Here is a 17,110-nt window from a genome sequence, read left to right on the forward strand (position 1 = left end):
CCATGAATAGAATTTGTTATTAAAACCGAGCCATTTGGCATACAGTTTATTTCCACAACGTCCAATAACACGTTCGATTAAATAGTGATCAGGATATTTTGTTTTCTGCAGTTCTTCGATTTAGAAAGCTCCTTCAGTACGCTGTACTCTGAGATCGCGAAGTAAATATGTAACTGGATTAGTAAACTTAACGCTCCTGATTTTAAAATTTTCAGTGCTCCAGTTAGGGGTGTATCCTTTTGCAAAGATGAACTTGTGTTTGCTGATGCGAACAAAATCACCTTCTTTAAAGCGATGGCGGCGCGGATCATCTGTTTTGATTACAAGATGAATAGCATCTAGGCGAGGTGTATTCCTTGCAACAAGCCGTGGCTTTGTCCCGAAAGTGCGATGAGGGGTATCGTTGCAGGTAGAAACAAGTCTAGGTAGCAGTTCAATCCAACGACATGATCCTTGTGCTGTAAATTCTCGCCACATCATTGTTCTGAGTGTACGATTAATGCGTTCTACAATAGTTGCCTTGAAATTGCTGAACGTAGAATAGTGATGAATGCCAAGTAACTTGAGGTAAGAAGAAAAACCTTGTTGTAAAACTCTTTACCTTGATTGGTTTGAAGAAACCTTGAGCAGCGTTTCGGCTCTTCAATAATATATTTGAATGCTTGTTTGACTTGAGCTGTTGTCTTTGAACGCACAGGTTGCGCAAAAGCAAACTTAGAGTACATATCGATGACAGTAAGTACACACTTATACCCTTTATTGCTAGAGAATATGGAATCATTTCTACTAAGTCTGCTTGCCAGAGATCATCTTTTCTGCGTGTGATAACGCGTCTGCGACAGTAGGTGAGACGTGCTGGTTTATGTATCTCATGTGCGATGCTTATCTTTACAAGTCAGGTCTTATCTTGACGAGCCACTACTGAATAATTCCTGCATGTCGTAATCCTCTCTCTATTTCTAGAATTTATGATTTGTGACCTGTGTGACGAGCATCCTGCGATGCTCTTAGAAGTTGTAATCGTTCAACGAGTATGTTGGGGTCATTCCAATATCATACGTCTACATATGGCTACAAAGGCTTTTGATAATATTAAGACCACGTGCAGTTGCTTGATGTGACGGAAACAGCTTAGAAATAAACCCACAATACTTGCGACTCTTACTTGCATTTACAGTTTCTGTTCTCTTGTAATTACGTCGTTTTGCGTCAGTAGCAAAAGGTATTGCTTTATATTTTTAATATCACCTTGTAAATTTATATCTTTGTCATGTATTCCTGAGAAAAGAAGTTCTAAGAGTCCTTTAGTATGTTTATAGGTAACACCTTTTACGATAAGTATGTTTCTATTAATCTTTAAATTTCCGTTACCTATCCAGAAACAGTAGTCTTGATAGCGAATACCGTAGGTTGTATAGTTTGACCTGTAAAGAGTTTTTATATATAAGGAGCAAAGAGAGAACAATAGGTATTCGAATCAAAGTCCTAAACTGAGTACGATACTCTGGCGTGATCATAACCTCTGACAAAGAAGGTAGATCTTGTGTTGATGTAGTAGGTGTTTCAGCAATAACACCTGTATTTAAAAATTTTAACGCGCTTAGATGGTGAAGTATCGTTAAGTTCTTCTTCCTCATCCTATTCTTCCTCATCCTCTTCTTTATCCCTATCCTGCTTCTCCTCTTACTCATTCTGCTTCTCTTCTTCTTTATGCTTTTCTTGTTTATCCTTCCCTTCTTCTTGTTCATGCTTTTCTTGTTTATGCCTCTCTTTATCGTACGATGTTTGCAAAGAAACAAAACTTTAGTAGACTGCGGCAATGAAGTAGAATTAAAATGTCTTTGAGTGGTGTACCTAGTTGCGTTTTCAAAAATAAATCAGTGTCTGAATACATTTAAGCTTTTCAATTTTTGGCGAATATTGTTTCGAGCACGGATTATGTGCTTTGTAATCTCTTTGCTGGATGTTACATGGTGGTGGCTTTTGATCAAGTGGCGAACATACATTTGAAGTAATTAAATGTTATATATGTGTTAATATGATCATTATACACATGCTACATGTTGCGCTCATCTTGCAGAAAAAGCATAAAAATATTTGCGTTGTCGCGCATCAATCCTTTAGGCACACGAGAATAGGTTTAATATAAGTAGATGCAATCTACATATTTATGTCGCCCCATATTAAAGTGTGCACGAATAACGTTTTGCTGTTCTATTGCGACATCGTAAAGATCATAAGAGAATTGGGAAGCACATCGTCTGGTGATGCTACTTGCTAATGTGAATTAAATTCATATTATTTTATTAAATCCTTAACCAGATCGTGCATTACAATTTGTAGAATAGTATATAGCGGTTGATAGAGTGACTTTGCGAAAACGTAAAAATTCTAGAAGCGAATACCATTTACAGAAGTAATGAATGTGAGTAAAAGATTTGTCTTCCACATGCCGATGGGCCAGATATAATACATCGAACAGTAAAAGGAAACATCGTTCCATGACGTCCTTTTTATAGTTGTAATAGAACTAAGTAAGAGATGTGGCACAAGGTCACTAACAGGTAGTGTGTCTTGCTCCTTTATAATCTTCATGGTAACTGAATAATAAAGTAGGCAATAGTAATATATATCAAACGAAACAAGAGGTAACGATTTGATTGTAATTTGCTCTTGACGAGTGAAGTCGTGTGCAGAATGGTGAAACAACGATATCCAAACGATATGAAGAAGGAGAAAACTAAAACTGTTGGATGGAAAGCTGTTGTGAAGGCTGCACAAGGGAAATAAAATTCACATGTAGCTATTACTAAGGCTTTACGCGCAACAAGAGTGCAGAGCAGTGTTTTGTAAACGTGCACGAATTATTGCTGCACCAAAACGAGGAGGAATTCTTCATGCACTGTTTGCTGGACTAGCAGCTTTGGGGTCTTTCCTGGGTGGTGCCTATATATTGCAGCAAGACGATGGAGGCAATTGCATTACGAGGCAAAGGCAACACATGAAGCTAGCGCCATACAAAAAAGGGCTTGGCATCTACATATCTCCAAAAAAACGTCTACTGAATGCACTAACACATCGATCTCTAACCCATAAAGAAGTGTTTACGTTAGCTAACAAATAGGAATTCATTATTTTCGAGGTGTGTGTATGAGTGATCAACTACCAGCGTGCCCACGTGAACGTGAGAGTGCTGTAATTAACTTAGACAACAGTCGCGGACCTGGAACTCATTACGTTGCCTACGTAAAACGTAAATCTAAAGTATAGTATTTCGATAGCTATGGAGACTTACCTCCTCCATTTGAGCTCATATGTTGTTTCGGAAGCAGCGCAGACATTATTTACAATAAAAACCGTGTGCAAAAATTCAATACACGCATGTGCGGAAGATTATGTCTTATATTCTTATATCAAACCCAGACAGTAGACAAAGAGCATTAATGTGCACGTGATGACTAACGGTGAAAGAACGTTCGCTGTACGTGGAGAAGGACCTGAAACAACCGTCTACTTTAATCCACAGATCAAACTCAGTTATCAGCCACATAGTCTTCGACTAGTATCGTTTAAGCTACAATAAAATCTATAATATGCGTGATGGTGTAAACAAGTTCTATTACGATGAGTATGTGATAACGCTACCATCAGGCAGTTGTTCAGCAAACGATATTCATGACTACATTAAAAGTATGTTAATTGAACAGTTTAGAGAAGAGAGATTTAGTAATCATATATAAAGTTCTCAATTACTATAAGCAACATCAAACATAAATATGTTATTGAGTCATCATTTAAAATTGACTTCAAATCACAACCTGATTCGATTGGACCATTGCTTGGATTTTCACCAAGGGAGTTCATACCGAACGTACGTTACGAGTCTGATCAACCTATAACAATTTTCTATGATCATCATGTGAACATTACTTGTAATATTATTACAGACTTAAATAGTAATCAACAAACTTCACACGTCCTGCACGACTTTATTATTACAGAGGAACGTGGATAAACTATTCGTGAGAAACCGTGAGTAGTTCTTTATCATCTTGTGTCTGTAAAACACATTAGTAACATCACTCTTAGGCTTGTAAATAAACATAATCAGTTTATTAATTTAGATTGGCGCACGTACGTAGCTTACAAACTTCATCTTAAACCAGTATGAAAAACATCTATAAAACACGGTGTACATTCCGAAGACTTACTACATGTTTGCGACGACTCATCTAAATAACAGATAACCATAAGCAGATACTCCAAAATTTAGGTTATACGCTACAACAACAAAATGGGGGAAATGCTAGACATACAGTAGAAACTCGTGAAGGTTTAGTACGAAGTGAGCTTCATTCTTATCAACCTTTTACGTTTGGATTAAGTAACAATGATGAAATCCACTGTATTATTAATCAGCAAGATGTATACACCTTACCACACGAAAACTACCTCTATATTGAAGGACAACTAGATAAGTAAGGTGGAAGTGGACCAAGCACATCTCAACTATACAACCATGGTCTAGTTTTCTCTTTTCTGAAGCGCGATATGAAGTAAATAATGTCGAAATAGATAGATCGAAGTTTGTTGGCAATACAGGTGCAATGAAACTCTACCCTTCCTTTGTGATGAAGAAAGTAATCTTTTACGGATGGCAAGATGGTGTCGAACAACTACTTACAACTGGATGATTAATCAGGACGGAACTTTTACAGGTATGCTATCATTAAAATATATTATTGGCTTCGCAGGAGACCTTAAACGTTTTATAATTAACGCCAAACAAAAGCTAATTCTGATCTGTAATCGAAGTGATTACAATTCTCTTAAAGCAGCAGAAACACCAGTAGAATCGAAAATTACACTTCATCGTATATTGTGGAGGATTTCTCATGTAACATTATGATATCGAGAAAAATTTAGATTACTCAAGATTGTAGAAAATGATACACCATTACCTGTACTTTTTCGAAGTTGTTAACTGCATGAATATCCTGTGTTACCGCCTACAAACAAGCATAGCTGGGCTGTTAAAACATCACGTTTTACTGAAAAGCCTTCGTATATTATTTTTGGATTTCAAATCCATCGTAAATTCACCCATGAAAAAGATAGCTCACAGATCGATCACTGTAAATTAAGAAATATTCGGCTCTACCTCAACGGAATTACCCATCCATACGAAAACATGGACATTAATTTTGAGAAAAATTTATTTGTGATGCTTAATGACACGTTTTGTAAATTCCAGCCATCGTATTATCAGAAAGAAGATCGTCCGCTTTTTTCTCCTGAAGAATTTAGAAATAAAGCACGGATTGCTCTTATCATGAAAATCTATAAAAGAATTCCCTGCCGATATTCGTTTAGAATTTGAAACATCTGAAAACATTCCTGCTAACACACATGAGTGATGTTACTTACCATCCGCTAACGAATATTGTTGCAAGACTATAAATAAGGATAGCCCTTTATCATGAACATTAGTGTGTGCTTCTACATCGTACACTATGGAACAGAAAGGAGAAGAAGACTACACGGTTACAGACAATCGCCTTGATAACAAACAAAACTATGAATATGCATGCTGATTCGATGTTTACCACCAGGTTTTTTATCTTCGTATGCTGCTCCTTTCGTAAATGCTTCTTGGGACATCATTCCTCTCCACAGTAAGATATCAATCGATGCAGCTTTATGCATACCCCGTCAACGTCATTACAAGCATCGAAGTAAAAATGGTTCGGATGATTCGGATGGACCTAATCCTAATACACAGTGTATGGATGAACTTTTCCCTTCATGAATAACAACACATGAATAACAACAAGGTAAGAAGTGCAATGAAGTTTTTGTAAAACATAACATAAGTAGTATAATATATTTTAAAATAATTTTATAAACAATAAATGTTTTGTTTCATTTGAATTTTCCAGGGGGCATTACAATTTTGGAAGCATGCTACCTCTTCGTAGTAACCTTTTAATGAGTACAGCAAACTTGTCGACAGCATAACCAAGACTGTTGTATAACCGGTATTGAATTGTTTAATTTTGTAAATAATTACACACTAAATATTTGATTCAATTCAAAATGTTCTACTTAATGCATTCTCTTTGCCTCCTTACACCTACCGAAAATATTCACACTCACATCATCTATAAAGGCTTGAGTTTACCTTAATAAAGAACAAGTCTGAACATGCAGAACCATGTCGACGTCATCGCTTTCAATACACGGCTAACGGAAAATGCGCACCAAAGACAGTGATGGAAAATTTTATTTTTGGCTGGCTGAATGCTAGAAATTACCCACTATGCGTGGTACAGTATTCTACTTCACTCCTAACTGCCTAGTAAACTTCTTGATACAAAAAGGAAAGTGATCGGTTGAAAACTTATAATTACCCGAGCCAAGCAAAAGAACACACTCGCTTGTTTAACGTCGCTGGATTAGGAATGGGAAGGTGGCGGCCGTGGTACAGCCCCAGTATTTACCTGGTGTGAAAATGGAAAACCATTGAAAACAAGGATTCGAGCCCACCATCTCCCAAATGCAAGCTAAACTCGCCTCGTACTTGCCTATTTAATACACGTTGCCGCACTTGAAACTACCTACTTTAAATTATAACATTCGTATAAATTGTTCCACTTGAAAACAAGCTCCCTGTCTTGTAGTGACTGGACGGAAACTCCGGATTTGTGCAGAATCTGAACAAATGAGACATAAATTTTCATTTCAGAAACTCCATGTGCATTTTCTGGGATTCGGAGTCATTGACTATCACTCTTCCGCTTGTCATAACAGAACCACGTGTGTTAAAGAGCAGACTGTACTATACATACAACAATACACTTGGCGCTAATCCTTCCGTACATATTTGTGTCACAACTTCTCTCTGACAGCTGATAGTGAAAATGTTCGCAGTCCGTTCAGTGCTCTCTCTCTCTCTCTCTCTCACACACACACACACACACACACACACACAGCCCTTAAAGAGTGTTTCTCGATATTTTTATTAGAGCTGTCAATCGATTACAAATTTTGAACGGTTAACCGAATACCTTTAATCGATTAATTGAATTTTAATCGGGTTCACAGAGTATAAATTCAAGAAAAACACCTGGCTTAATATATCTGTATAATTCAATATGCTATAAAGAAGAATACTTTTGAAATTTTAATTGTATTGTTGGCATTCAGGTAATAAAAATAAAATAAAAAGCAGTTAATATTTTAATATACAGGTACTTCAATATTAATGATTTAATGATACGAAAGTTTGAAACTCTGAAGTTGATAGTTACTTAGTCACACCTCTTTGCTCCAGGACTTTAGACATGTCAGTACGTTGAAATGTTCAGAACTGAGGACCGTCCGCCTCTTAGTAGAATAACAATATTTACAGCATCACTGAACACTATTTCACAGGGAATTGAAGTAGCTAGAATGCAATGCGGTTATTCCTTTCGCTATGCATGTGAGATGTGGAAGCAGAACTAAATGTATTTGCTACCACTGCAGAAGGTCTATGAGGTCATTTTCTAGTTCCACCAACGACTTGTAGACTGCAATCTCCATCACAAGTGGTGCCGAACTCGAAACTGAAACTGTTCTTCTTCGTAGGTTTCAAAATTCAGATTCCTCTTCTTGCTGCGCGGTTTTACTCCATCTACGTCTCTCTCTCCAAAATTCTTTTCTACATGGATTCACCTTTTTAATATTCAAAGATATTTAAATCTAGGATTGAGCGCATTGCCTTCATGGTATGTCTTCAAATGTCACCAATCATTCATCCTGCCCATTAAATTTCCTACAGGAGTCTTTTTAAATCTAGCTATGTACCGAGGATCGACATCGGAGCGGCTTCAGACACACAATAACTTTTTCTATCATCTCCCATTCTGTTGTTTTTAGAGGTCTCATATTAGAAGTGTGGGTCGACAGGATGTCTATAATACCCATTTTAGCTTTCATAAGGCTCTCGAACATCAAATATGTGCTATTCCATCGAGTAACTATGTCCTATTTCAATTTACATGCATCAAGGCCTTGTTTTCAAGCTTTTTATCAAGCTAGTTTTCTAGATAAGGGCTGTGTTTCAAATTTCACACTATTTCCCTACACTTTGAAAATAATGTTTCGATAACAGCATCCTCGATAGCTTTATTTAAACTTAATAATTGTAGAACTTCTGCTGCACACCGAAAGTTATTGTACATCGTTCTCTCAACTCCTAAAAAGATATTTCTTTCATTGTCGGTGCAAACAGCGTCAAATTTATCTTCCAAACCCCTTTCACTAATTACATGTTCAAACTCTTCCGTGCAGACATGGTTTTCTCTAACATGTTTAACTTGTAATTTGGAATTACGATATATTCCCAATGTGGATCTCTAACTCCACCAAGTAGCTACGATTAGACGTGAGATTAATAAATTCTGCTCGTTTCAGTTCATCTAATAATTTTGATCTTTCTACGTCATACATCGTGGTAAGTGTGAAAATTGAGAGGTCCCCGTAAAACCTCTTAAAGAGCACAGTCAGAGACAATGTTGACCGGCCTACAATCCTGCACAATCCAGTTCACTAGTTGATTCCCAATTTCAGTTTCCTTATTCGACGACACAGGTTGCACTATCAGGTGACTGAAAAGATGACATTGATAGATGCAGATACACCTTGCAAAGGATGAACATGTTTAAGATGATATTGAAGGCAATTTAATACCAGTATAATTGAACGATTTTCCTAATTTGTTACAAAACATTATTTTCTGTCTGCCAGCTTACCACAAAGGCTTAGTTTAAATCCGAAACTTGCGCCAAGTCTCCTCGCATCGGTACATAAGCTATATTATTACTTGAAATTCACAAACACTGAATGTAAATATATGCTGTCTTCTGAATCACAACCACACATGAACTGAGGTTTAAATCGTCACGTTTTCTATTGTCTCTTTGTAGCAATTGGTACCTGTCCATTTGCACGTTACCTGGAAATTCCTTAATGAAAGTCCCTTCAAGGACCTTTCCCTCCTTTGTCCTTATGCCGCCTGAATGTATTTGTAAAGGTCCACAAATATACAATAGCCTGTCCGTATTTCTTTTCCTATAGTTTGTAAATGGTCAGAACTCTTGATTTAGAAGAAAGTCATTAAGGAGGTAATATTTCTTTTCCTGTCGGACTCGTTGGCTGAACGGTCAGCGTACTGGCCTTCGGTTCAGAGGGTCCCGGGTTCGATTCTCGGCCGGGTCGAGGATTTTAACCTTAATTGGTTAATTCCTACGTCAAGGGGGATGGGTGTATGTGTTGTCTTCATCATCATTTTATCCTTATCACGACGCGTAGGTCGCCTACGGGAGTCACATAGAAAGACCTGCACCTGGCGAGCCGAACCCGACCTGGGATATCCCGGCGCTAAAAGCCATATGACATTTAATTTCCTTTCTCAAAGAAAGATATGAACATCAGCTTACTTTAATGACCTGTCAATCATACAATAGCTGGGACTAGTACACTAAATGGCAAATAATAATAATACGGTACTATACTGAGGTTTAGTGCCACGAAAAATATTTATTTTTCCTTCACCACACTATGTTTTAATCAGTTAAATCGGATAAAGCGCGTTAATCGGTTAATCGTATTTTAGATTAATCGGTTAATCGGTTTGATTAATCAGCTCTAATTTTTATACATGTTTTTACCTAGATTTCATATATCAGGTACTGTATATAGGAACGGAACAGCTCATAGTGCCGTTATAGGAGGTTGAACGCATGCTCCTTTCAGCCATAAATCTGACATTGGGTGGATTTTAGTAGCAGTCAGGCGTGAGACCACACGTGTGCTTGCTCCATAAACACGCCCACAGAATAAGTCAATTGTCTCCCGCTTCAACAAGCAGGACATGTGTCCCAAGTTCTGTTTCTTATTACTCAAGAACCAAGAAGACTTGAGTTTTCCCCCTTAAAATGATTACACGCAGGGTGGATGTCCCCACACGTCAACTGGCTGCGGGCAGTGACAGCAGTACACAGTGAGAGCTTACTGGGGAAGAACTTGTGAATTTCTCTCATGGAATCATCTGCTCCCTGGCAGTTATTTCTCCGTAAAAGGGCGAACTCACTTAAGGCATTCCTGTGATTCGTTCACCACTAATAGCACAACACACAGTGTTTAACAGCACTCCAGTGTGGAGATGGAACCAAGCCTCGTCCGAGAAGAATATTAAATGTGGGTCTATTCGCCTACAGTATACATTTTCCAAGCTCCATCCATAAAATGTGCACCTACGTAAAGGGGTCAGCTGGTTGTCTCAGTTATTGTATATGGATTTAAGTAGTCTCTTGAACAGACCCATATGAAATTCCCACTTATGTAAGACGACGAGGTGATATTTTTAGGAGAATTTTCCTAACGATGACCAATGTTATCTACTTTATCCTCAGGGGGCACCCAAAATACATATGGTGTAAAACTTAAAGACAGCATTAAATGTAATATCTCACCTCTCTTCACGCTGCGAGAAGATAAGTAGCCTCCAGGAAGACAACATCTTACAGTCAAGGGTAATGAAGTTTCGAGATATACCCCCCAACATTTCCACGACCCGGGAAATAGCTGGAACGTAGGTCATATATCTGCTAGCATCCCCCACATTCGGCAACTGTTGGGAGGGAGTTCTGAAATAAAATACGTTCGCAGTATTTCCATTACAGATGTCTACATTTCATGAGATAAGGGGCATGAAAACGTGTACGACATGTGGCAGCAGTTCCCGTGTCAAGTGAATGTACAGTGTCTATAGAAGGCCAGGGGAAAAGGACATGCCCTCTGCAGGTAACCTCGAACAAGCCGGGAATCGAACTCAGGGCCCTGAGGTCTAAAGTCCAAGATATTGATCACCAGTCGGACGTAATAATAATAATAATAATAATAATAATAATAATAATAATAATAATAAGGTAAACTCGTGTCCTCATCCCGAGGTGGTGCAGCTCTTTTCAGGCACAGGAGGTGAGCTGCATGTACCGACCCTCCTGCCATTCGTAAATTTCTGGCAGTACCCGGAATCGAACCCGGGCCTCCAAGGACAGCAGCTAATAACACTAACCGTTACGCTACGGAGGCGGACATAATAATAATAATAATAATAATAATAATAATAATAATAATAATAATAATAATAATAATAATAATAATAATAATAATTGTAATTGCTTTACTAACGAACTACCTGCTTCCATGTGCCCGAAACACAGAGAACCAGAAAGACAAACTTGAATCATCCTGGACTATAGTAAATTTTGTGGGCTATCAACCCTCAATTTTCAGAATTTATTGATTATGTATTTAAACACATATAATTTGATATTGCCTGCTTATTAGCTGTTTAACATATCATACTTTTATCTTTCCATTTCTGTTCATGTCTATTTTGCTGTTTATGTATTGAATTTTATCAGAGAAATTGTATATTTTGTATCAACTACAACCCTAACATACCTTTTGGTAAAATAGGGTTCATAGCAATTTAGAGATTAAATAAAAATAACTCTTAAAATGGTAAATATAATATAATATAATATAATATAATATAATATAATATAATATAATATAATATAATATAATATAATATAATATAATATAATATAATATAATATAATATAATATAATATAATATAATATAATATAATATCAAAGTAGGGGTGCAAGGAGAGTTCTAAATACGCTGAGTCAGCATTTTTTCTTCTGCGTCAGCACTCGAGGTCATTGAATCCGGCCAAGGTCAATGACCCCGTGACGTCAGGACCACGTGACCGTGACGTCATCATCACGTGCTTATGTTTGTAAAGTAAGCCAAGTGCTCTTATTTTCAAAGCCACGTGCTTTTGACAGCTGTCATCCGCCATATTTAAACAAAAACGCATCGCTAACCTCAGTGCTGCCCTCTTAACAGTACTAAAACTTGTAGCTACCACCTTAGGCTCGTGGTAGGGGGCAATTTGAAAATCCATGTGCTTATTGACAGCTGTCAAGCTGACAGCCACGTACTTTTTGACAGCTGTCAGAGGCCATCCTTAAACAACAGACGATCGCTAACTTCAGTGCTGACATCCTTAGGGCACTAAACCGCATGGATGCCACTTAAGACATGTTGAGGAGGGCAATTTGAAATTCCACGTGCTTTTCCACAGCTGTCAACGGCCATCCTTAAACAAGCCTCGTGCTCTTGTTCGTAAACAAAGCCACGTGCTTTTCTGACAGCTGTCAGCGGCCATCTTGCATCGCTAACCTCAGTGCTGTCATCTTTAAGGCATTAAACCTCACCCTTATGCATGCGGTGGCGGGCAATTTGAAATTCCACGTGCTTTTTGACAGCCATGTGCTTTCTTGACAGCTGTCATCGGCCATCTTGCATCGCTAACCTCAGTGCTGTCATCTTTACGGCACTAAACCTCACCCTTATGCATGCGGTGGCGGGCAATTTGAAATTCCACGTGCTTTTTGACAGCCATGTGCTTTATTGAAAGCTGTCATCGGCCATCTTGCATCGCTAACCTCAGTGCTGTCATCCTGACGGCACTAAACTTCATTTTTTCCACCTTAGACACGTAGATGCACGAAATTTGAAATTCCACGTGCTTTTTGACACCTGTCAGCTGCCATCTTGCATCGCTAAGTTCAGTGCTGCCATCTTGACGGCACTAAAAATTCACAGTTGCCACCGTAGGCACGAGGGCGAGCGAAAATTGAAATTCCATGTGATTTTTCACAACTGTCAGCCCCTACCTTTAACTATATGAACATGGCTTACTGTTATCTTGACGGAAGTAAACTTTATAGCGCGCGATTTAGCCACGCCGCAAACAAACAAGCTGCCCTATTCAACTTACTACGATCATAGATATAAAGCAAGCTGCCCTTCTCAACATACTTACCGATCTGCCCTTCTCAACATACTATTATCTTAGTTTTTTAACCAAGATGCTGCTCGAGATGCCGGCTATGGGCGATTGCACAAGATCGTGGCTGCTCTTATGAGACGGCCTAGGGGGCGATTGCGCAAGATGGCGGCTATACACAGGCTCTTATGGAGAAAGCTAGCTTAGAGGCTACTGCACAAGATGGCGGCTATACATAGGCTGTTATGACCTCCTCCTCTGTCAAGTCATATAATGAAAAAGATGGCGGATATACATAGGCTGTTATGACCTCCTCCTCTGTCAAGTCATATACTGAAAAAGATGGCAGCTATACATAGGCTGTTATGAAGAAAGCTACCTTGGAGGCTACTACACAAGATGGCGGCTATACATAGGCTGTTATGGCCTACTCCTCTTCCTATTCTTCCTCTTCTGTTAAGGCATAGCTTTATATCCCTATCGAACAAGTTTAAACATGGATCGCAAAGGCAAGAGTGTGCACGTGCTCTTATTCTGTTTTAACCTGCAGCGATGACATCATCATAGTTGTGCATGTTTAGACTTGATCACATACATACGAAGATGCTGTTAAGAACAAATATTGTTGTGTTCAGAACATAGTATGACTAGAATCGCATGTCGTTACCTACAACGAGTGTTCGTAACACTAAATAAGTGATTAAGACTAGAATCAAATACTATAGTTGATGTCGTTACATACAACAAGTGTTGAGAACAGTAAATAACTGATTAAGGCTAGAATCGCATACTATAATTCATGTCGTTACCTACAACATGTGTTCAGAACACTGTTAAGAGATACTTTTGTAGGAAAAACTAGATCCGAACAGAACACTGTTCAGAGAGATATCTTTATTTAAAAAAATTCCCTTCAAACATACTTACTGATCTGCTCTTAGTTTTTAAAGCAAGCTGAGACGATGACATACATACGAATCTGCTGTTTTGAACACCTTTCTTGACTTACTTACTATTCTTCCTCGAGTGATGTAGTATTTAAGCAAACTGTATCTTCCACAGAAGAAGAGGGAGAGGGAGGAGGAGGAGAAGGAGAAGGAGAAGGTAATACCTAATCTAAAATAAAAGAATATGCCAATTCTACTTTATTCATTACGTATTGCATGCACAAGTTTTATCTTAAACCGTTTGCCGTAGTGATTTCTGTTTGATGTTCGTGTACTTCTTCCCTTCTTAATTGAAAATGCCATTCTTGTAGGTACAAATTTTATCTTACAATGTTCGTGTACCTTTCCCCTTCTTAATGCAATTCTTGTATGTACAAGTGTTAGTTGATGCTGTACCCCTATGGAACACTGGTAAGGGAATCAGTATCCCATACACGTTTATTATCATAGAAAGGAAGCAATAAACATTTATTTTGTTCGATCGTATGCACATGATGTTTACGTGATTGAATTCGTTTTTGCATACAGAAGGCGGCATTTCCAGAGGTGAGTACATCGCGATGGTGTTGAAGGTGTAGACGGCTAACGACTTGAACGTACGCCTTTTGCTCTTTTAACAGATCGTGAATTTTGTGTGCCAAATGCATACATTATGCAATAGTCAAGAAACTAACCGAGCAGAACATGGTAATATAAAAACGTGTTGTTATCATCTAAAACAATAATGTACACTTTCTAAAGAAGAGCAACAAAACGCATGCTTTCTCAGGAAATGTTCAAGCTGTACAATGTTTTATAGCGAATACTGAAAACATCACTTGCAGGACAAAATTCTGGCACTACAATACATTGAAGCTTTAGCGAAAAAAGGTTGATCCAAAAAACCGACCGCCAGCAAAAACTCATGTTTTCCGATAAAAATTTAAGAAACCACCTGATAAAAAAATTTTAAGAGGTGTGGAATGTTTCATAGCGAATATTTAAAACAACACTTGCAGGACAAAATTCCGGCACTACAATATTTTGAAGCTGAAGCGAACAAAGCTATATCAAAAAACCAAGCGATAACTAAAACAAAACTTACTTTGAATCTGCAGCATCGTAAGGGGCTACGAAGGGAACTCTAAGGGAGTGTAGGTTAGCAACAAATTGGCGCTGAGCTGAGTCTCATCATTGCTTCTGCTTGTGCTACGCTCTTTCTCTAAGATACCAATCGATAAGCAACATGTGTGCTACAGAATTCATCTCGTTATCTAACACATAGAAACCTGCTAATATAAAATCTTAATTTGAAGCTGCAGGCAACAAATCAATTACTAAGAAACCGACTGGTAAGAAAACTGAATTTTGTATAATACCGCTTAGTATACGTGATGACTCACCGGGTAGAAATACTTCGAAGACCTGACAGACGCACAAAAATCTTTCACTGAAATTTTTGTTTCTGTACAGTCAACAAAGCTATATCCAAGAAACCGACCGATAAGAAAAAAACTACTTTGAAGCTGCACTCAAAGACCGACTCATAAAAAAGCTAGTTTGTTATTTGTTGCAAGACTAGTGTTTAGTTTAAGCGCTATATGCATAGAGAGCAAAGAACTGACTTTTTCTTCGGAAACATTATAGCAAGAGGGTAAGAAAGAATTTGGATCGAACACATTTGATGAATGCCGTATATACGCGATGAAAAACATGTATGTATAGTTTTCATTGTCATAATTACACATCAACGAATGTAATGACACAAGATTTGTTCTCTATTCCACGGTATATAATGCAAATAGAACGTTGATATAGTTCTTCTATTTCTAAATCACTTAGCACACTAAATCTATTAGGTAGAAAAACTTGGAAGTCCTCACAGACGCATGAAATCCTTTCCCCAAATTTTGTTTTTAATTTTCGTAGCGAAATCACTTTAAATTGCTGATTTAGCGGTAGACTCGTCATCGGCCTGGTGGCAGGAGTTGAAACATGACCTATCTGGTTAATCTTCTCCATTGTTTTTCTACAAAAAGGCGAAATATTTTTTGATTTTTAAAAAACAATGTAAACAAATGAGATCGATAAAAAGATTGAAACGTAGCTAAGATGTGCACGTTGAAGACGGCTCGGAGAATGACGATGTCTGTAGCTTGAAAGATGAAGCAGCCTAAAGTAAAGTTGTTTTTTGTAGAAGCATTTGCGTCGCACATAGTGATGATAGGATAGGAAAGGGCTCTGAATCGGGGGCTCGAAGGTTAGTCGGACCGTCAAGAGCTAGCCTAGCCTTCTTTACTGAGCTAAACTACATGCAGCTCGAACGTTAGTCAGGTCATAAACAGCTAGCGTAGAAGCACTTGTGTCGCACATAGTGATGATAGGATAGGAAAGGGCTCTGAATCGGGGGCTCGAAGGTTAGTCGGACGGCCAACAGCTAGCCTAGCCTTCTTTACTGAGCTAAAATACATGCTGCTCGAAGGTTAGTCAGGTCATAAACAGCTAGCGTAGAAGCACTTGTGTCGCACATAGTGATGATAGGATAGGAAAGGGCTCTGAATCGGGGGCTCGAAGGTTAGTCGGACCGTCAACAGCTAGCCTAGCCTTCTTTACTGAGCTAAAATACATGCTGCTCGAAGGTTAGTCAGGTCATAAACAGCTAGCGTAGAAGCACTTGTGTAGCACATTGTGATGATAGGAAAGGGCTAGGAGTGGGTCTCGGAGGTTAATCGTCAACAGCTAGCCTAGCTTTCTTTACTGAGCTAAAATACATGCTGCTCGAAGGTTAGTCAGGTCATAAACAGCTAGCGTAGAAGCACTTGTGTCGCACATTGTGATGATAGGATAGGAAAGAATTTCTACATATTAAATTGGGTGTGAAAAGCCTGCATTTAATTCCAGCGACCTTAAGCCTTGTACTGACCCCTTGGTGCTGGAGTAGGCTATGTGCCGGCACCGGGTTTCGAATAAGGACGTTAAGCTTTGAGCAGACTCCGTTGATGCTGGAGTAGGCTATGTTTCGGCACCGGGTTTTAGATGCATGGGTATCGGTCAAGAAATACCGTTACTTTTACAGGGGATGTGTTTGTAATCTCTTGCATAAACTTTGTTGTTCGATGTCGTATTTGCTGGGAGAAGAAAGTGAACTTTAAGCTGGTGTTAGACTCGGCTAGCGCACTTTCGCTTATCAATTGGAATGTCGCGCACAGCACTTTCCGCTGAGTTCGAAGTCCATCGCTCGCTCGCAGCTGTATCATAAGAAATTACTCA

Source organism: Anabrus simplex, chromosome 2, assembly GCF_040414725.1.
Source record: "Anabrus simplex isolate iqAnaSimp1 chromosome 2, ASM4041472v1, whole genome shotgun sequence".
NCBI classification, from domain to species: Eukaryota; Metazoa; Arthropoda; class Insecta; order Orthoptera; family Tettigoniidae; genus Anabrus; species Anabrus simplex.